This window comes from Helianthus annuus, chromosome 2, assembly GCF_002127325.2.
Source record: "Helianthus annuus cultivar XRQ/B chromosome 2, HanXRQr2.0-SUNRISE, whole genome shotgun sequence".
Classification (NCBI taxonomy): domain Eukaryota; kingdom Viridiplantae; phylum Streptophyta; class Magnoliopsida; order Asterales; family Asteraceae; genus Helianthus; species Helianthus annuus.
Genome location: NC_035434.2, coordinates 146,518,437 through 146,541,096, shown reverse-complemented (window position 1 = coordinate 146,541,096; position 22,660 = coordinate 146,518,437). Strand labels below are relative to the sequence as shown.

At 38.6% G+C, this 22,660-nt stretch overlaps 1 pseudogene; it reads right to left on the bottom strand.

Annotated features, from left to right (window-relative positions):
* Nucleotides 1-21,988, bottom strand: part of LOC110897916 — a 44,124-nt pseudogene extending 22,136 nt beyond the window's left edge.
* Between the last annotated feature and the right edge of the window lie 672 nt (nucleotides 21,989-22,660).

The window sequence follows — 22,660 nt, the reverse complement described above, 5'->3', positions numbered from 1 at the left end:
ATGTGTGGCTAAAGGTCATTCATAACATTTTTAAACACATTTAGCCACACATTTTATTATTAATGTGACCATTTATACCGGTTCAGAACCATTAGCCACACTTTTAGAAAATAATGTGACATTTATTAGCCACCACTCAAAATATGTGACTGTATGTTATCTATAGCCATATTTTTGTTTCCCGTGATAAAAAATTGACACCTTTAGCCACACTTTAAGAAAATATCTATGACATATATTAGCCACAGTAACAACGTGTGGCCAAATATTATCTATGATCATACTATTTGTTTTCATGTGACCAATAACATATTTATTCAAAACCTCCAGCCACATTTTAAGGAAAAAAATTGTGACATTTATTAGTCACACTAAAAAGGTGTGGCCAAATGTGATCTATGGCCCCAATATTTGTTTCATGTGACTAAAAACATATAAATTCAAAACCTTTAACCACATGTTAAGAAAAAACAACCACACTAGAAAAGTGTGGCCAAAGGTGATCTACGACCACATTATATGCTTAATAATGTGGCTAAAATCTAAGATATTCGGCCACAGATATTATTTTGTGTAACCAAAGTATATATGATAGCCACACTTAAAATTACAAAATTTCATATGGCTTTACATAAACATTCGTCACACTATCGTCACTTTATTTATTTTGTGTGACGACGAAATGTTATTAAATGTTATGGAAAAAATGTGTGACCAAATGTACATCTTTAAAATCCGCCCCTCCCTCCACCCAAATATTTTATCATAACATTTAAACTTTCCCCCAAAATATTTCATCATAAAATTTTCCCCCCAAAATATTTCATCCAAAAACTTAAACTTCCCGTCAAATTATTTCACTATAAAATTTCCCCCCCAAAATATTCCATCCAAAAACTTAAACTTCCTCCAAAACTTCTCTCTCAAATAATATTCTCATTAAAAAACTATATTGTTTAATATTAATAAACAAAAAAAAAATCTTACTACATAATTGAAAATTCAAACTATTATTCGATATTATATATTCTATACCGTATGTGTAGATATAATAAATATACACTGTCATTTAAAATAGGTAACTAGCTCTTAGAAACATATGTGTAGATATAGTAAATATATACTATTATTAAAAGTGCTATACTCTTGTGTAGAATATCTAATAAGATGAGACGTAAGTGATTCGAGACAGATTTTTAGTACCGTACCGAACATTTTTGACACCGGTACCTGTATCCATATTTGACGATTTTTAGTATCAGTGTCTTTCGGCACTGGTACCGAGCTCATCCCTAATCATATATGTGTTATTAGAGCACATTGGGCCTTAATGGGTCATAAAAGCCAATAGTGGGCCTTAATGGATCACAATCAACAACTGTAGATCAAACATATCTTAGTGGACCATATTGGGCCTCAATGGATCACAATGGCCAATAGTGGGCTTTAATGGATCACAATGAACAATGGTAGATCAAACATGTCTTAATAGACCATATTGGGCCTTAATGGATCACAATTGCCAATAATGGATCATACATGTCTTAATAGACTATATTGGGCCTTAATGGAGATCGATGGACCATAGTGGATCATATATGTCTTAATGGATCATAATGGACAGTAGTAGACTATGCATGTCTTAATGGGTCATAATGGACATTAGTAGACCGTGTGACAACTCGAACTTTAGACTTGCTTTGATGTAACGTTGGTGCACGATATGTGATTTTATAAACCCGAATGATTAATTGATTTCATGATATATGTTATGTTATATGCATTATGTGTGTATGTATGTCGTATGTTTGTGAACCGGCCACACAAAGCCCGTTGGGCCACTCCTTGTTCTCGGGTCCATTAGACAACCGAGTGGGCTCGGCCCACTCCCCACTCGCAACCACTATACCAAAACTAAGGGTCTTGTTTTCCTCTCATTTGTTACAACACAAGAACACACACACAAACCCTAGAAGCTTTGCTCTCTCTCTCGGCTTGCTTGGAACCCGACGGCACACACACACACTTTGAAGCTTGTGAAACGAATCGATCCTCTACCTTCAATCCAACCGGTTAGTGCTTGATAATTAGGTTGCTTGTTAAATGGTTATCGTATGGTTTTGTATGTTGGTGTTTGCTTAACCGAGAATTCTTGTTAATGTATTGATTGGAATGTAAATTGATAAATGTTTTGTAAATCGGCTCTTATATGTGTTCATGCAAATCGGATGTATGAAGATATTCAAATAGCGAGATGTTTGATAAATTGGTTAACATGATATATGTTTGGATTGTGTGTATGATAATATTAGATTAAACGATTGAGGATCGGCTAACATAGATTGTTCCTGAAAGGTTGGTATGATGATTTGTTTTGGGTTTTCATGACCTAGGTTGCATGTTAGTTTATGGAATTATGTATCACATGATCCGATTTCATGTTCTGTACAAGATTGGTTAATTGTTCTTGAATTGAGGTTGATTATGAACATGCTTGATTATAGATTAATTGTTGATTTGATCTGTTTCCGAAACTGACCAAACTGTTAGCTGAAATCACGGAGTTTAATTGATAGAATTAAGGAAGGCTGTTACACACACCACGGTTGCGACTCGGTATCACCAGTTGCGAGTCGGTACCCACTCGAGACCAAACCGCACGAACCGCAACCACGGTTGCGAGTCAGATTGCGACTCGTAACCAGACCAGGATGAACCGAGACCATTTGTTGCGACTCATATCCAGCCGTTACGACTCGAGATCCCCGTTGCGACTCGTAACCCCGTTGCGAGTCGAGACCATCATTCACACGCACACAGTTGGGCCTTCACTGTTACGGGCCCAATCTATTGAGCCCAATGATTTGATTTGTGGGCTGTTTATTAATGGACTTGTATGTGTTTACTAATTGGGCCGATTGAGAATCTGGACTGTTTTGCTATTGGGCTGCTTATGTCCTTGGGCCGGTTATTGTTGGACTTAGACAATTGGATCACGCATGCTATGTCTTATCTGCTTACGTGCGTACATGTTTGCCATGACTATATGTGATTACTATATACGTGCTATATACGAACCTGACTCGTATAATAACCATGATAGGACGTGAGTGACCATTTACTTGCTACTTATATTCCTTGTGTATCTGCCGAGCAAACCAAGGTGAGTTCACACAGCCAAGGCATGGGATTCCCGGGTTGGGAATTGGGTTAGATATGATGAATGTGGAATGATTACTCGTACTTACGCTTATACCAGACTATAGACCATCGTCCTCAGGTTAGTCAGGACACGTTACGTAAAGCCTACGTAACCCAGTATATTTTCCATATGTCTCCCGGGTCGGGAGGACACGTTACGTAAAGCCTACGTGACCCAATACCATCTACTGGCTTCCAGGTCGGAAGGCCACGCTGCGTAAAGCCTACGTAGCCCCCACGCGTACCACTGTCCTCGGGGAAGGGCACGTCACGTAAAGCCTACGTGACCCTGTACGTTTTCCTGTTCTCGGTAAAGAAGAACACATGGTCGGAAGTTAGTCTAGTAAGTACCGTTAATGAGAAGCCCTCATTAGCCAGGATAAGCATGGGAAGCCCCCACCTTTAGTACACACTAGTATGGGAAGCCCCCACTAGCTATACTTATGCATGTTATGAACTTACTTTCTGCGAACTCGCTCAACTAGTTTGTTGAATTATTTGCTGCATGCCTTGCAGGACCTTAGGTACATTACGGAGCTTGCACAAGGAGGAGCAGGTCGTTGTGGCAGATGGATCATGAACATTATTGAACTTATAACTTTATTTGGGTTTACTTTACATTGCTTCCGCTACTTAAAACAGTATTTGGTTTCGAAACATCAATCATGTCATGGTGACTTACGTTAATTACTTTTATATTAAATGCTATGTTTGATATGATTGATGGCTTGATCCTGGTCAGTCACGCTCCCAAGCGGTAGTACTCCGCGGGTGGATTTTGGGGGTGTGACAGATTGGTATCAGAGCCATTGGTTATAGAGAACTTGGTTTTAATATGGGAAAACGTTTTTATTAAAACCGGACTATAACCAGAACAGTGCTCTCAACGATCCACAACGACGCTTCGCTCCACGTGCAAGACTCGACATCCTAGGTAATAAGGTTTATGTTTATTGCCTGTTTGCTAGAACTGTTTAGAACTTTGCTCGCATTACGCTTAGATACACATGCTTTGATTTCATGAGAACACCTATATGCCTACGCTTTTCTGTCATCGCCCTACTCGCGAACCATTCTTACGTATGCTACTTGTTACTATGAAGATCATGTCTGGACGAATCAACATGACGCAAGCCCAGCTAGAGGCTCTTGTTCAAGCTCAAGTTGCTGCGGCAGTTGCAGCAGCTCAAGCAGGTAGTATATCCTGCAGTATAGGCACACACTAGGATCTTTAGATCCTACATTAACTCTCGTATTTAACTTCGTCCTATTCGTACACAATAGGTCAACACGCGCAGCAGCCAGTCTGCACTTTCAAGAACTTCATGGACTGTCGTCCAAACTCTTTCAGCGGCACAGAGGGGGCAGTGGGACTCCTCCATTGGTTTGAAAAGTTAGAATCAGTATTCGAAATGTGCGAGTGCCCTGAGGCTCGCAAGGTCAAGTTTGCCACCGGTACTTTGGAAGGGATAGCACTGACTTGGTGGAACGCCCAAGTCCAGATCTTAGGGTTGGCAGCTGCTAACGCCACCCCATGGAACGACTTTAAGGAACTCATCAAGCGTGAGTATTGCACGCGGGAAGACATACACAAGCTGGAAGACGAGCTTTATAACCTGAAAATGGTTGGATCAGAAATCGAAGCATATACCAAACGGTCGAACGAGCTGGCCGTTCTGTGTCCTACTATGGTGGACCCTCCGTACAAGCGCATTGAGTTGTATCTCAAGGGATTGGCGCCAGAAATTCAGAGCCACGTGACGTCGGCTAATCTCGAAAACATCCAGGAAATCCAGCGTCTCGCTCATCGCATCACCGATCAGGCAGTGGATCAGAATAAACTGCCCAAGCGTGTTAATGCTACTGCTAATGTCACCACCTCAATTACTCCTGCTACGTCTGGTGACAGTAAAAGAAAATGGGATGGAGATTCTAGTAAAGGTTCAGCATCTGTTCAGTCACAAGCTCAGCAGCAGAAGATTGACCACTATCAGAGTCCCAGTCAGCAATCCTCTGGTGGTCACAGACAGAGGAGATATCAGGGTAGTCAACCTAGGTGCCACAACTGCAACAGGCATCACCATGGCCCATGTAACAAGGGTCGTTGTCAAAGGTGCCTCAAGATGGGTCACGAGGCCAAAGACTGTAGGAGCCCTCGTCCTGCGAATCAGAATCAGCAGCAGCAACAACCCGCTCCACAGAACCAGCAGCAGCAGCAGCAGCCACAGCGTGGAAACCGGGGATGTTTCCAGTGTGGGGCTGAAGGTCACTTCAAACGCGATTGCCCTCAATTGAACCAGAATCGCAACAACAACAATCAGGGCAACGACAACAACAACGGTGGAAACAACAACAACAACGGCAATGAAGCTCGTGGACGCGCTTTCGTACTAGGTCGAGGCGACGCAGTGAACGATCCCAACGTTGTTATGGGTAAGTTTCTCCTCGACAATATTTACGTTACTATTTTATTTGATTCGGGTGCGGATACAAGCTATATGTCTGTGAAAATGTGTCAACTGCTAAAACGTGCACCAACACTTTTACCCACCAAACATGTAGTCGAGTTAGCAAACGGTAAAAGTCTAGAAGCCACGCACGTAGTTCAGGGTTGTAATCTTATCCTAGCTGGTCAAGCTTTCTCTATCGACCTCATTCCCATAGTTTTGGGTAGTTTCGACGTCGTGATTGGGATGGATTGGTTATCCCAACACCAGGCAGAAATCTTATGCAGCAAAAAGGTTATTCGCATTCCTCGTTTGGGTCAGGAACCTCTAGAAGTTCAAGGCGACAAGAGTGGTGCAGTGGTGGGCATCATCTCTTTCTTGAAGGCTCAGAAATGCTTACGTAAGGGTCACACAGCCATTCTGGCTCTTGTTACAGACGCTTCAACAAAGGAAAAGAAATTGGAAGACATTCCAGTTGTACGTGATTACCCTCAGGTGTTTCCTGAAGACTTACCTGGCTTACCGCCTCATCGTCAGGTCGAATTTCAGATCGAGCTCGCTCCAGGAGCAGCCCCCATAGCTCGCGCACCATATCGTCTAGCTCCATCGGAATTGGAGGAATTGTCAAAGCAGCTGCAAGAACTCTTGGAAAAGGGTTTCATACGACCAAGCTCTTCGCCTTGGGGAGCTCCAGTACTCTTTGTGAAAAAGAAAGACGGTACGTTCAGGATGTGCATCGACTACCGTGAACTCAACAAGGTGACGGTGAAGAACCGTTATCCTCTTCCGCGCATCGACGATTTATTCGACCAGTTGCAAGGGTCGTGCTACTATTCGAAGATAGATTTGAGGTCGGGGTATCATCAGCTGAGAGTCCGGGATGAGGACATCTCCAAGACAGCCTTCAGAACTCGTTACGGTCACTACGAGTTTCTTGTCATGCCGTTTGGGTTAACAAACGCGCCTGCTGTATTTATGGATCTTATGAACAGGGTGTGCAAACCCTATCTTGACAAGTTCGTCATAGTTTTCATCGACGACATTCTGATCTACTCCAAGAGTCAGGAGGAACACGAGCAGCATCTTCGCCTTATATTGGAACTCCTTCGAAAGGAACAGTTGTACGCCAAACTTTCTAAATGCGACTTCTGGCTTCGTGAAGTCCACTTCTTAGGCCATGTGGTGAACAAGGATGGGATCCATGTCGATCCATCCAAGGTAGATTCGATCAGAAACTGGCCTGCACCGCGTACACCGACAGAAATACGCCAATTCTTGGGTCTGGCAGGTTACTACAGACGGTTTATTAGAGACTTTTCGAAGATTGCTCAGCCGCTTACGCTACTGACACAGAAGGGTGTTACCTATCGCTGGGGAGAGCCCCAGGAGACTGCTTTTCAGCACCTAAAGGATAGACTTTGCAGTGCACCTATCCTCTCATTGCCAGAGGGCACAGAAGACTTCGTAGTATATTGTGATGCATCCATTCGGGGACTGGGATGTGTGTTAATGCAGCGCGACAAGGTTATCGCTTACGCCTCTCGTCAACTCAAGGTTCATGAACGCAACTACACAACGCACGATCTAGAGCTGGGAGCTGTTGTTTTCGCGCTTAAGATATGGCGACACTATCTGTACGGTACCAGGTGCACGATTTACACCGATCACAGGAGTCTCGAGCATATCCTTAAGCAGAAGGATCTGAATATGCGTCAACGACGATGGGTCGAGTTACTTAATGACTACGAATGCGCTATCAAGTATCATCCAGGCAAAGCCAATGTTGTGGCTGATGCCCTCAGTCGGAAAGACACTTTACCACGGCGCGTGCGAGCGCTACAGCTTACGATTCAGTCTGGCCTTCCTACACAGATACGAAATGCTCAGGTAGAAGCATTGAAGCCCGAAAACGTCAAGGCTGAAGCCTTACGCGGCTCACGACAACAGATGGAACAGAAGGCAGACGGCGCCTACTATGTAACGGGCCGGATTTGGGTCCCACTTTATGGCGGTCTACGCGAACTTGTGATGGACGAAGCACACAAGTCTCGCTACTCGGTACATCCAGGGTCGGATAAAATGTACCACGACATCAGCACTACTTATTGGTGGCCTAGCATGAAGGCCCACATTGCTACGTACGTTGGAAAATGCTTGACCTGTGCAAGAGTCAAGGTTGAATATCAGAAGCCAGCTGGTCTACTTCAGCAGCCTAAGATACCGCAATGGAAATGGGAAGAAATTTCCATGGATTTCGTCACAGGCTTACCTAGATCCCAGCGAGGGAATGATACCATATGGGTGATCGTGGATCGACTCACCAAGTCTGCACACTTCCTACCTATAAAGGAAACGGACAAGTTCTCCACTCTTGCAGACGTCTATCTTAAAGAGGTTGTTTCGAGGCACGGGGTGCCCACATCCATCATTTCGGATCGCGATGCATGATTCACGTCAGAACTTTGGCAAGCGATGCACAAATCTTTCGGCTCACGGCTAGACATGAGCACAGCATACCACCCTCAGACGGATGGGCAGTCTGAGCGTACGATTCAAACACTTGAAGACATGCTTCGGGCATGCGTCATCGATTTCGGCAACGGCTGGGAAAAACACCTCCCTTTGGTGGAGTTCTCGTATAATAATAGTTATCACACCAGCATTCAAGCCGCTCCATTCGAGGCATTGTACGGGCGTAAATGTCGGTCACCCCTCTGCTGGGCAGAGGTGGGGGATAGTCAGGTCACGGGTCCAGAGATTGTAGTGGACGCCACAGAAAAGATAGCACAGATACGACAACGCATGGCGGCAGCACGCGACCGTCAGAAAGCCTACGCGGACAAGCGTAGAAAGCCATTGGCATTCGAGGTCGGGGACCGGGTTTTATTGAAAGTTTCACCCTGGAAGGGTGTGGTTCGTTTTGGCAAACGGGGTAAACTGAATCCGCGGTACGTCGGACCATTCGAAATCATAGAAAAGATTGGCAAGGTAGCCTACAAGTTGAACCTACCAGCTGAACTCGGGGCAGTTCACAATGTCTTTCATGTATCGAACTTAAAGAAGTGCCTATCAGACGAAAACCTCATCATTCCTTTTAAGGAACTCACTATCGACGAGCGGTTGCAGTTCGTCGAGGAACCAGTAGAAATCACAGACCGGGATGTGAAGGTCCTCAAACACAAGAGAATCCCTCTTGTTCGAGTTCGTTGGAACTCCAAACGTGGCCCAGAGTACACCTGGGAACGCGAAGACAGGATGACAGAAAAGTACCCCCAGTTATTCGGGAACAAGGCAACCACTACTGAGGCTGAAGCTACTACTTCGGAATTTCGGGACGAAATTCCAGATCAACGGGGGGAGGATGTGACACCCCAGGAAAATCAGTGAACAGTACAGTTTACCTAGCTTCCTCAGTGAGTGCATACCAAATTTCGGGACGAAATTTCCAATTAGTTGGGGATAATGTGACAACTCGAACTTTAGACTTGCTTTGATGTAACGTTGGTGCACGATATGTGATTTTATAAACCCGAATGATTAATTGATTTCATGATATATGTTATGTTATATGCATTATGTGTGTATGTATGTCGTATGTTTGTGAACCGGCCACACAAAGCCCGTTGGGCCACTCCTTGTTCTCGGGTCCATTAGACAACCGAGTGGGCTCGGCCCACTCCCCACTCGCAACCACTATACCAAAACTAAGGGTCTTGTTTTCCTCTCATTTGTTACAACACAAGAACACACACACAAACCCTAGAAGCTTTGCTCTCTCTCTCGGCTTGCTTGGAACCCGACGGCACACACACACACTTTGAAGCTTGTGAAACGAATCGATCCTCTACCTTCAATCCAACCGGTTAGTGCTTGATAATTAGGTTGCTTGTTAAATGGTTATCGTATGGTTTTGTATGTTGGTGTTTGCTTAACCGAGAATTCTTGTTAATGTATTGATTGGAATGTAAATTGATAAATGTTTTGTAAATCGGCTCTTATATGTGTTCATGCAAATCGGATGTATGAAGATATTCAAATAGCGAGATGTTTGATAAATTGGTTAACATGATATATGTTTGGATTGTGTGTATGATAATATTAGATTAAACGATTGAGGATCGGCTAACATAGATTGTTCCTGAAAGGTTGGTATGATGATTTGTTTTGGGTTTTCATGACCTAGGTTGCATGTTAGTTTATGGAATTATGTATCACATGATCCGATTTCATGTTCTGTACAAGATTGGTTAATTGTTCTTGAATTGAGGTTGATTATGAACATGCTTGATTATAGATTAATTGTTGATTTGATCTGTTTCCGAAACTGACCAAACTGTTAGCTGAAATCACGGAGTTTAATTGATAGAATTAAGGAAGGCTGTTACACACACCACGGTTGCGACTCGGTATCACCAGTTGCGAGTCGGTACCCACTCGAGACCAAACCGCACGAACCGCAACCACGGTTGCGAGTCAGATTGCGACTCGTAACCAGACCAGGATGAACCGAGACCATTTGTTGCGACTCATATCCAGCCGTTACGACTCGAGATCCCCGTTGCGACTCGTAACCCCGTTGCGAGTCGAGACCATCATTCACACGCACACAGTTGGGCCTTCACTGTTACGGGCCCAATCTATTGAGCCCAATGATTTGATTTGTGGGCTGTTTATTAATGGACTTGTATGTGTTTACTAATTGGGCCGATTGAGAATCTGGACTGTTTTGCTATTGGGCTGCTTATGTCCTTGGGCCGGTTATTGTTGGACTTAGACAATTGGATCACGCATGCTATGTCTTATCTGCTTACGTGCGTACATGTTTGCCATGACTATATGTGATTACTATATACGTGCTATATACGAACCTGACTCGTATAATAACCATGATAGGACGTGAGTGACCATTTACTTGCTACTTATATTCCTTGTGTATCTGCCGAGCAAACCAAGGTGAGTTCACACAGCCAAGGCATGGGATTCCCGGGTTGGGAATTGGGTTAGATATGATGAATGTGGAATGATTACTCGTACTTACGCTTATACCAGACTATAGACCATCGTCCTCAGGTTAGTCAGGACACGTTACGTAAAGCCTACGTAACCCAGTATATTTTCCATATGTCTCCCGGGTCGGGAGGACACGTTACGTAAAGCCTACGTGACCCAATACCATCTACTGGCTTCCAGGTCGGAAGGCCACGCTGCGTAAAGCCTACGTAGCCCCCACGCGTACCACTGTCCTCGGGAAGGGCACGTCACGTAAAGCCTACGTGACCCTGTACGTTTTCCTGTTCTCGGTAAAGAAGAACACATGGTCGGAAGTTAGTCTAGTAAGTACCGTTAATGAGAAGCCCTCATTAGCCAGGATAAGCATGGGAAGCCCCCACCTTTAGTACACACTAGTATGGGAAGCCCCCACTAGCTATACTTATGCATGTTATGAACTTACTTTCTGCGAACTCGCTCAACTAGTTTGTTGAATTATTTGCTGCATGCCTTGCAGGACCTTAGGTACATTACGGAGCTTGCACAAGGAGGAGCAGGTCGTTGTGGCAGATGGATCATGAACATTATTGAACTTATAACTTTATTTGGGTTTACTTTACATTGCTTCCGCTACTTAAAACAGTATTTGGTTTCGAAACATCAATCATGTCATGGTGACTTACGTTAATTACTTTTATATTAAATGCTATGTTTGATATGATTGATGGCTTGATCCTGGTCAGTCACGCTCCCAAGCGGTAGTACTCCGCGGGTGGATTTTGGGGGTGTGACAGACCGTGCATGTCTTAATGGGTCATATACATGTCCTAGTGGACCATATTGGGCCTAAATGAATCGCAATAGGTAATAGTAGATCATATATGTTTTAATGGACTATATTGGGCCTTAGTGGATTGCAATGGACAATAGTAGATCGACCATGTCATAATGGACCATATTGGGCCTTAGTGGATCACAATGGACAATAGTAAATCGTGCATGTCTTAATAGATCATATTGGGCCTTAATGGATCACAATCGACAATAGTAAAGCATACATGTCTGAATTAATCATTTGGGCCTTAATGGATCACGATGGTCAATAGTAGATCATACATGTCTTAATGAACCATCGGGCTTAGTAGATCATGATAGCCAACAATATATTACACATGTCTTAATGGACCATAATGTGCCTTAATGGGTCACAATAGAGAATGGTGGATAATACATGTCTTAAGGGACCATATTGGATTTAGTGAATCACGATAGACAATGGTAGATCAAACACGTCTTAATGGACCATATTGGGCCTTAATGGATCACAATGGAAAATAGAAAATAATAAATCGTACATGTTTTACTGGACTGTATTGGGCTTTAATGGATCACAATGGATAATAGAAGATTATATACATAACATGTAATTTAGATATTTAATACATAAAAATATATAATTTCAATTTACTTTTTATAAATTCATATGTATTGATTTATATAAATATGTTTGTTTGTGCGGCAAAAAATAGTTTACTGGCCACTAACTTATATGTATTAATCAAGGTTGTAAGAATCGCTAGGCGCTAGTCGGCCGATGAGGTACTCACTTACGATTTATCGGGCTAATCGGATTTGGATTTTATATGTAATTTTTATTTTTATATGTATATACATATACTTTTTATGTATTTTTTTAAGTAGACATGCTTTAACACCTTATTCAACCCCTATTTTCAAGTAGATATGATTAATTGCTGGAATTTACAAGTTTTGGTCAAGAATATAGCCTAAATTTGGCTGGAATCGCTAGATTACCACCGAATTTTAGACAATTAGGATTTGATTTGACCACCATTGATAATTGATCGATTTGATAAAAATTACTCGATGAAAATTGGGACTAGCGATTAATCGACTACTAATCAGAGGCTAGCAAAGATTTTTTCAACCATGGAATTAATTGCGCTACATTAACATAAATGTTATATTTTAGTTATACCAAAATTTTGGAGGTTATGAAATTCACGTAGAGTTTTGAATGTTTTAGAGCTTTTAAAAATTTTGGAGGTTTTGAAATTCACGTAGAGTTTGAATTTTTTAGAGCTTTTAAAATTTACTTGTGCTTTTATTATTTCCCACCTCACTAACCCTAATGTGAAAAGCCGCCGCTCACTTCCTCTCTCACACCACACAAACACAAACTTCTGCAAATAATATATACGATAAAGTTGATGATGATGAACCGATGCAAATCGCCGATGAGGAGCAACAACCAATGGATGAGAATCGCAGATTGATACAATTGAAGAACGATTGGCAGATATCTCGATTCAGAACAACAACAACAACAAACGATCGTTATCATAGGCGTGCGATAAATTATTTTTCAACAGCTTGTTCTCGTTTCCCAACCTAGAGCGATGGTTATGGCGCGGTGGTCTGACGGTAGCATTCAAGGGTGTTTGATGGTTAGATGGCGGTAGTGGATTTGGATTGAAAGGCGATGGGTGCTCGTTCTCTTCGCGTGATCAAAGACTCTACGTATGCATTTTCGCTTGGCAGTAGGTACCTTTGTGTTTGATTCTAGTAGTGTTGGTGATTATGCGTTGTGACTGATGATTGTTGGTTTGTATTTGCCAGTTAATCGATTTTTTTTTCTTCTGATTCGAACGCTCGAGCTTGTTTCACATGCTATAGATAAGGTAGATTCATTGTGAAATTATACCAAGTGAAGTAATTGAAAGCAACCAAATACTTGTTCCTGGATGGAGTGACAAATTGGTAAGTTTTTAGTCGTTTTTTGTGCTCGTTTTGATCTGAAGATTCATGTACTTGTTCTTGTTTATGTATTTAGTAATTATGAACTTTTTTGATATTTTGAAGGGCTTAAATTGTGAGGCTTGAGACCAGTAAAGCTAAAGTAAAAGAGAGAATCGAAGCAGAGGTGGTCAACTTATTATTGATTATCTAATATTGTTTTTAATTTTCACAGATTGATGAATGTTTATATGCAGGCCAGGCAAAATACCATAAGAAGAGAGCTCTCAAGATAAGTCGTGTATCTCTTTTGGAAAAGGCATTACTGTTCAACATCAACATTAGCAGCAGTTTCAAGATCAACATCAGCAGCAGTTTTACCATCAACTACCGTAGTAATTTCATCCACCTCATTACCACTGCAACAGAAGAACCAAATGATGGATGACTTCTTTTAAAAACCATGTTGTATTAAAAAATAGCTTAGAATTAGTTTGTAGTTTATGTGTATTGTCATTTCCCGTTGCAACTTTTGTAGATAATCTTTGATAAGAAGTTTATGCTTTTAGTGTTTTTAATTGAAAATTTATGTATGGGTTTTGATTTATTATTGCTAATACTATTTTATTTTTTGGGTTTTCTAATGTTTCCAGCTATTTTTAAAAAATCTGAAAACAAAAAGGCCAGATCCACACATAGATCCACAATATATATGTGTGACCAAAGATTAGAGAATAGTCACAATTAAAATTACAAAATTTTGTGTGACTATAAATAATAATTAGCCACACTAGTCACTTTATTTTTTTGTTTGTGTGACAAAATGATATCGAACGTCATAGTAAAAATAAAGATGTGTGATCAAATTAGGTAAGACAATAGTCACACTTAAAATCAAATAAATGTTTTGTGTGTCTAGTAAAGGTTTTTAGCCACACTTACACCAAATCGATGTGACTATATAATAGAACCGACCACACTAAAAGTAAATTCATGTGGCCGTAAATACCCTTTAACCACACTTAATGAAATTTCATGTGACCGTTGCTACCCCTTAGCAACACTTAATGGACAAAATTTTTTGTTATAACAACCTTTTTTGTCACACTTTTTTTTAATGGATGTGGCTAAAACAAACTTTTTAGCAAATATATGTGACTATATAATAGAAACGGCCACATGAATTTACTTTTAATGTGGTCGTTGCTACCTTTTAGCCACATTTTTCCTTGGTTTCAAACAGAAATTTTAGTACCTTTTAGCCACAGATTTAAGTTGCAACGGCCACTAAAAAGTGAATGTGTCCATATGGGACCTACGATAACTAGACCTTTGGTCACACTTGAGCTGAAAAAATTTGTGTGGCGGAAGACATATGGTGACACTTTTTTTGTGTGGCTATAGCCCTTTTTTTACGTAGTATTCATCATTCGAAGTATGTCGAGGTCTCATTGAATACTCGGCTGGGAACCTTTGCTGCAACTCGTACTCTCGCAAAATATCCAACTCGTCAAAGAAATCTTCTTCTTCCTCTTGTTCTTCCAACATGTCAAACGAATCCCACAACTTGTCATAATGATAACGCCATGAATCTCCAGGATTCTGCGGCGGCATTGTATGACCTTGACATTCAACATTTGGGGCTTCAATAATCCGCTTCTCACTTGGAACGAAGACACGTCGCATAGGACTTGCATAAACAACAAATATACCCTCAATGCACTTCGGACCAAACTTTACATAAGGTTCTAGAACAGTACAGGGTGACCCGAACGGTTCAAGATACTTCAAATTAGGCTTGCGGTTATTGATCAACTCAAAGCATGTTTTGTTGAACTTCTTGACAGTGAGAACTCTGTTGAGCGTATAGCATGCGGCGGAAACAGCTTCAGCCCAAAAATTTATCGGTAACTTTGAATCTGCGAGTATTGTTCTAGCCGTCTTGATTAGTGTCCGATTTTTGCGTTCTGCAACTTCATTCTGCTGCGGAGTGTACGGAGCACTAAACTCATGCAATATACCTCTTTCATCACAATATTCTTCCATCTTGCTGTTCTTGAATTCAGTACCATTATCACTTCTGATTCTTTTGATACGCATTTGGTACAAATTCTCAATCTTCTTGAACAACGCCATCAAACTGTCATAAGTTTCATCTTTTGACTTCAAAAACGATACCCATGAAAATCTAGAATAATCATCAGTAACGACCAAACAGTAATGATCTCCTGTAATACTCTTGACATTCACTGGACCAAACAAATCCATGTGATGTCTTTCCAGAGGTCTTGAAACTGAATTGACTTGCTTTGAAGGATGTGACTTTTTCTTCTGCTTGCCTTTAACACAGCTAATGCACTCCCCTTCCAGATGAAAACCTTACACATGAACACCCAACACTAAATCGTTATGAACCAGGTGATTCATCTTCCGTAGGTGAATGTGACCCATTTTCCTATGCCACAATCTCGATTCTTTTTCAGTCGCCCTAGACACAAAACAATGAGCCTGACCCGTGGTTGTAGTAGCTACGCTCATGTTCAACACGTACAGATCATTGACTCTTGGTGCCCTCATGATAATCCATTCTTCAGGGATAACAAATCCTGGCTTCAAGATCAAACATTCTTTGTCAGTGAAGTCAGTAGTGTACATTTTGTCACAAATCTGCGAGATACTCAGCAGATTATTCTCCAGCTCAGCAATGTAATTAACTCTCTCAAACGTCACAATCCCATTGGATAACGTTCCTTCACCAATAATCCTACCACCTTGATTACCCGCGAATCCTACGTAACCTCCATTTATATTCTTCACATCATACAGCAACGCAGTCTTTCCTGTCATATGCCTAGAAGCTCCACTGTCCATGATCCATCTTGAAATAGATCTTGGAAGCTCCTGCACAAAAAACAAATTGATTTAACTACAATACACTTAACCATTCTCAAAAACATTTCAATAAAGATGCCGATTCATGCTTCGCAATACCAACTAGGAAGCTCCGGCAAAGACCACAAACACCTATTTAGATTTTGAAACTACCCAAGCCTCTTTTGACTTAGGCAACTCAATTTTAATGTGAGATTTTTTAGTGTAAAGTGGCGGAAAATTTTTATCATTCATTTTCAAGTTTTCTTAAGACCCAACCTCGACTTTTTTGTATAAGAAAAACTCATCTTATCTTTCTGAGGTTGACCAGATGGTTGATCTTTCTTTTGAATTTCTTTCTTTTCAGAAACCATGGATTTTTCAAGATTTTCATAATAATCCAAAGGTACATCCATCTTCACTGGTGTGGTAGAAGATGATTGTTTTTCAGTCTCAGGAACCTTTGGTTTAGAAACGCTTTCTTTCTTTTGTTCAACAACTTTCGGCTTCCATGTTTGTTGAGATGATGCAACCCGTTTATAAAACTTGTCATTTTTAGTTACCACATTCTTAACAGGTTCAGTTTTGACTTTGGTGTTGTCATTTTTCAAATTCTTTTTCTCAACAACCAATGGAGCTTTTCCCTTTGCATCAACTTTCTTTTTCTGAATCTTCAGAGCTTCAGTCTTAGGCTTCAAGTTGGTACACTTTCATGCAATATGTCCAACTTGATTACATCTGAAGCATGTTCGAGTGTCAACAACTCGTCTGGTGCCTTCAGACTGAGACTGTGAAGCTCTCTTCTCTAAGAACTCTTCATTTGATTTTGAAAAAATCTTTTTCTCTTCATCAGAAAGTGAACTTGAAATGTTCACAAACACTTTCTTCTCAGTGAACTTCTTGTTTTGACCATTTCTCTTTCGATAACTCTTACCACCTTGATAACCACCCGACCAATTGTTTCGATTGTTATTATAAAAATGCGGTGGAACAACAGGCTTCTTGTAGTAAGCTTTATCTTTTTCAAAATTCATTTGCCTTTTGGTTTGTTTTAAACTTTTCACTTCTGAAAAATCAATTTCAACCATTTTAAAAACATTCGTGTCACGTCCCCCGACCCCATCCTGGCAGGAATCGGGTGCCGCGAGCAGTCCAGTGGTACCGGTGATTATTTTGAAAAACATTGCAGCGGAAATTTCATCAGGACCGTGAGTTAGGGAAAATATCAGGGTTTAGAAACACCGGATTTTATTTAAATAGATGGAATAAATTCCATGTTTTACAAAGGTAGCTTTTAATAAAAACAATATTTCTTAATTAGATTTAATTAATAAAATAAGCCACTTCTTGAAGTCCTTCAGTGCCGGATCCAATTCTTACTCCAATCTACTGTAATTACCTGAAACGTGTTTTAAAAAGGTTTTGTCAGCGGAAAATACTGAGTGAATCATTCTATTTATTAAAATGACTCATTTGTTATAATTTATAGTATTAAGAGTTTTTACATATGTTTCAGATATCTACCAACTACCCACAGTATTTGTCACTCGACCGGATCTGTGACTGTGGTCATATCACCATTGGCTGCCCCAATGAGTGACGTATATCACTTAAATTTAGGTTCACCTAATGTGATAAAAACAGTAGTAATGTGCACAATACCCCACATACTGGCTGTAATTTGGTGATTACATAAACTTAATCACTGTAATTATAATTCTGAAAATAATTTGGAGTATTGTAAAACAATTGATAAAAAGAGAATAACTCACATTATAATCATGCAGATTCATACGGCCAAAGTTTAGTCTACAGATAAGCTTTGATATATTGCAGATTTATACAGGCAGAGCTTAGCCTATTGATTTAGCCTTGTAACCTAGTGCACACGAACTAGGTAGGTAACTTAATACAACAATTACGATAACTCACAAGATCAAATTCTCACAATGAACGACAAAGTGCGATACTTAAACATCCATCGATTTAGCGACGAACGACAAAGTATAACCCTAATGTGGGTGGCACTTAAACATCCATTGGATATATTGATCGGTCGGAAAATGAATCGTAATAGCGATCGAGTTAATACCCTGTATCGTAGCAGCACCCTACTATACTAATTAGTGATTCACGTGTGTGTTTTTAGAGTATTTGGACGATAACTCGGTGTATAATCGGAATTTAATCGTCGAATGAACAGCAGACTGCAAGTGTCGATGCCTGCTATTTATTCCAGAAATTTGACAGGCTTACGGACCGTAAGACTTATCCCAAACAGTCCGTAATGGACACGTAATGACCATAGGTTTGCCGCGTGTGGGAGTAGGCTGGCTGAGTCGACGGAACGAATAATTTCAATTTAGACAGCAAGTTATAAGGATAATCGTCAAGTGGGGAATACCCCCCCCCCTGTGTTTTAGGGGCCCTGATCCTGATTTTGTTTGTTCTGGAAATTTTAGGAGTTGTGTAGAATTACTTGGGTGTCTCAACTAGGGTTTCCTATTGGGTAAATAAAATAATAGATATGACTTTTGACGAGATTTGTTTACAAAATAAATAATAGTTTTGGTAAATCACAAAAAGGAAATAAAACGGTGAGAAAAGAGAATGGACCCCTTGTGTAACTTTAGGGTTCAACTAGAAAGACTCCTGGTATAAATTTTGGGTATACTTTTGGGCTATTAAAAATATATAATGCACTCGTGTTAAGTATAGTACCCCTAGATCAACCTTGTCCCGATGTCCCGAGACAGAACCCAAACGAACTTAGTCGGGCAGAGCCCTGACATGCGTTATGGGGCTCAGATCAATCGGAAAGGGTAGCGGTGATCGGGAGTCACAATACTTAAAACGAAGCATGGCTTTATTTTATTAAAGAAGGGAAAGAAAGAAAAGAACATATATATGAACGAAAAGGGTGTAGGCAGAAAAGAAAAGTTTTAGCAATTGAAAGTTGAGAACATGGCTTCTATTTATACTCTTGTTCAAATATTGGGGATTGGCCACGTATACATCAACTTTGTTAGTCATGTATTTGTTGTAGGCATGTTATCTTTCCACGTTAACATTCATATTGAATGTTCTATTTTGATGTTAGTATTATTATTATATTATTATATATAATTTGTTTTGTTTCTTTCAATTGTCTCGAAATATACATAATTCAACCAAAATCTTAAGTGTAAAATTGTAATATTATTTTATTATAATTAATTTAACGGCTTTACTTATTGGGTGTTTATAACTTATAAAATATAACGTTTTATAAAATAATAAATATGTCATTAGAACCAGAATATTTGTGTCTATATTTTGAACCAGGTTTTATTAAAAATAGAGTAGGTTCAAATATAATGTTATTTTTATAATTTAGTTATTTCGACGGTTACTGGGTCCGACTAGGTACTTCATATTTCTAATTGTCAACTTACCCGTAGACTACACGTCTAATGATATAAGTTTTTGTATACTTTTATTTTATTAGAAAGGTCAACCATATACAGGCCAAATAATATTTCAACCAACTATATATAAAATAGTGTTTAAAACTATTTGGGTTGAATATTTATATTAAAAATAAACTAGTTATTAGTTACTAGTGGTTAATAAATTTAGCCAGACTCATAATTCTTATATAAAAATTAGGAATGTTACATTCTCCCCACCTTGTTTTAAATCTAGTCCTCGAGATTTGGGTTATGATATTTCTTTTAGACGTATGTTATATTTTAGTCAATAAAAACAATATTTAAGGTAGATGACACATAAGTAAAATATCAAATTTTGCGAATACGAGTTGTATCATAAGTAGGATTCAATGGTTCAACTGAATTAGTTCAAGAAATTGATGACAAATGAATGAGATGCAATGATATAATTTTCAAAGTGACTAGGTTTAAGCAAAAAGAAATATGATCAATAGATTTTTAAAATGAATGTGAAAAATTCTTTTGCTAAAAGAAAGCTTATTTGGATTGGCAACCGAGGAAGACTTAGAATTGACGGATTCCAAATGAAATAAAAGTATGAAAAATGATTTGTCAAATATTGAATTTATGATATGAGAAATTAATATGTTGAGATGAGTGAATACAAAGGATATACCAAAGGACAATAGAGATAGTGTATCATTGTTTAGAGTTCCAAGTTGTTTTAAATTGTGAAATAATATGATAGTATATTATTAGTGACTATATTTTTCATACTATATCATAGAGATGGAAATATAATAAGAACAAGTTGTTTTGGCATGACCAACTATTATATTATATTACTAAAGCAATTGTAATTTGTTTCATATTTTTATTATATGTAAATGGTTACCATTTTTAAATAAATATTATAGTATTTTACTATACTGGGTAAAATAACTTATATTTATTATGTAATACACATTACAAAACACTGTAATGAAGTTATTACATTTCAAAATATTTTAGTATTATTATTTTGTAAAAGAATTCTCTTTTATTTTAAATGAAAGTGGTAAATAAAGGTGTAAAAATATTTATTGTACAAAAGTATTTGTGAAATATTTTGTAAACATATATAATACTTAATTGGTCGATTCAATGTAATTACTTATTATTTTTTATTTTGAAATCATATAACGTTGTGAATGTATTTACAAATGTTGTAAATAAGTGAAAACGGAGACTATTCTTTATATATTACAATGTTCTTCTAACCCAATGTAGTCGCTGACTACTATATTATCCTTATATGGTTATTTTCTTGCTAGAGTGTTATAGTACATAGTTACCACAAAATATGTGATCATAATAATTTTATTCGTTCCTCTAATTCTTGTATTGTTTTATGAAAATATGTCTTCTCTTTTTAGTACAAAGTAAAATATTTATATATATAATTAAGATTTACTACATAAGTATGATGACTTAATTAACTAGTAATTATGATGGCGGATATTAGTTAGTGCTGCCTTGTTTAAGCATAGGTGGTCAGTCCATGCCTAACTAAGGCTAGGCTATTTAATACCTGCCCCTGACAATAACCCTAGTACTTAAAAATAATATTAACACTTCTGTTATTAATTTATTACTAATAATAAAATTATTAATAATAAATAAGTTATAAACTTAAATGAGAGTATATCTCAATATAATTTTTAAAATATAAATTCTTTACCTCAGTGGTTTAACAAAATTTATTGACTCGATATCAAAGAGTTATTGTTTTGCAATAATGCGGTTCACAGTACAAAAAGCGGAATGATATTTGAGTTTGGATAAAATAACAAATTGGAATGAAGTCCTCTAGTGGTCTTCATAAATCAAATGAATCACATGCATAATGATTAGTGCATGTGCGGATTTACCAAGAAATGAAATAGATCGATATTTGCTACTATGAAAGAAATCCTCATGGTATGATGACTATTAGGGGAAATAGAAATGCGAAAGTCAACTTATTATATGTAGAAGTCAGAATTTCAACGAAAAGAAATATAAAAACTTTATCTGGAATTTTAAGTGACATTACCAGGGAATGTTGAATAAAATAAAATAGGGAATTTGCTAAGGTATATGACTCCTTTTGCAGTGATGATAATTATGACTCTGATTAGACTTGTACACCGATAATTGTGAAATCTTATTACAACGTACCTCAGCGAGATTTATGTCGGTTGTAGGATCATATGGCAAAGTGCTTCTTTTTATTAGTAGTTTTTCTACTGACGGAATTAGCATTGGTGTCATCGTGCCTAATTTATATTTTTCAAAGGTCTTTCCTTGGAAAATCGTGTGGGATATACTTCAACGTCTATGGATGTTAAATTTTCATGTGTTTTCTTTGTGTACTAACATGACTTTACATGCTTCTTACTTGCGTTAATAATGTATGGTAACGCATTTGGAAATTTTTATATTTTTGATGGTGTTCCAATTTATAGAGTTTCCATTGTTTATTTTGTCACACGAACTATGAGACAAATGATCAAACGAAATAATGTTTGATATCGGAAAAGAGGTTCCTAATAAAGAAATCTAGACACATATGCTTATGTTTAATTCCTAATCGACTTTTGAAATTCCTTATAGATATACATATCTATATAATTATATATTTCACATGCTGTAATATACATACCTTCTATAAGATCAATGTATTTAGCAGATTCATATTTCCAAAAACAAGTCAAATATCTAGTCATGATTTTATTTAGGGAAATCTTGTCACTGATTTGACATATTATTTACCTCGTCTTATCCGGTTCGCGCCGGAGAGGTAACTTCAGTATATCCAGACAAGCTGGAGAGTCTGCTACTCTATATCCAGTTTCGCCGGAGAAAATTTTCTATTTCCCATAAATAGTATCTTTTCAAGATTTTTTTTTAAAAGTGCCTCTTTTATTAGAGCTTTTATCCAAA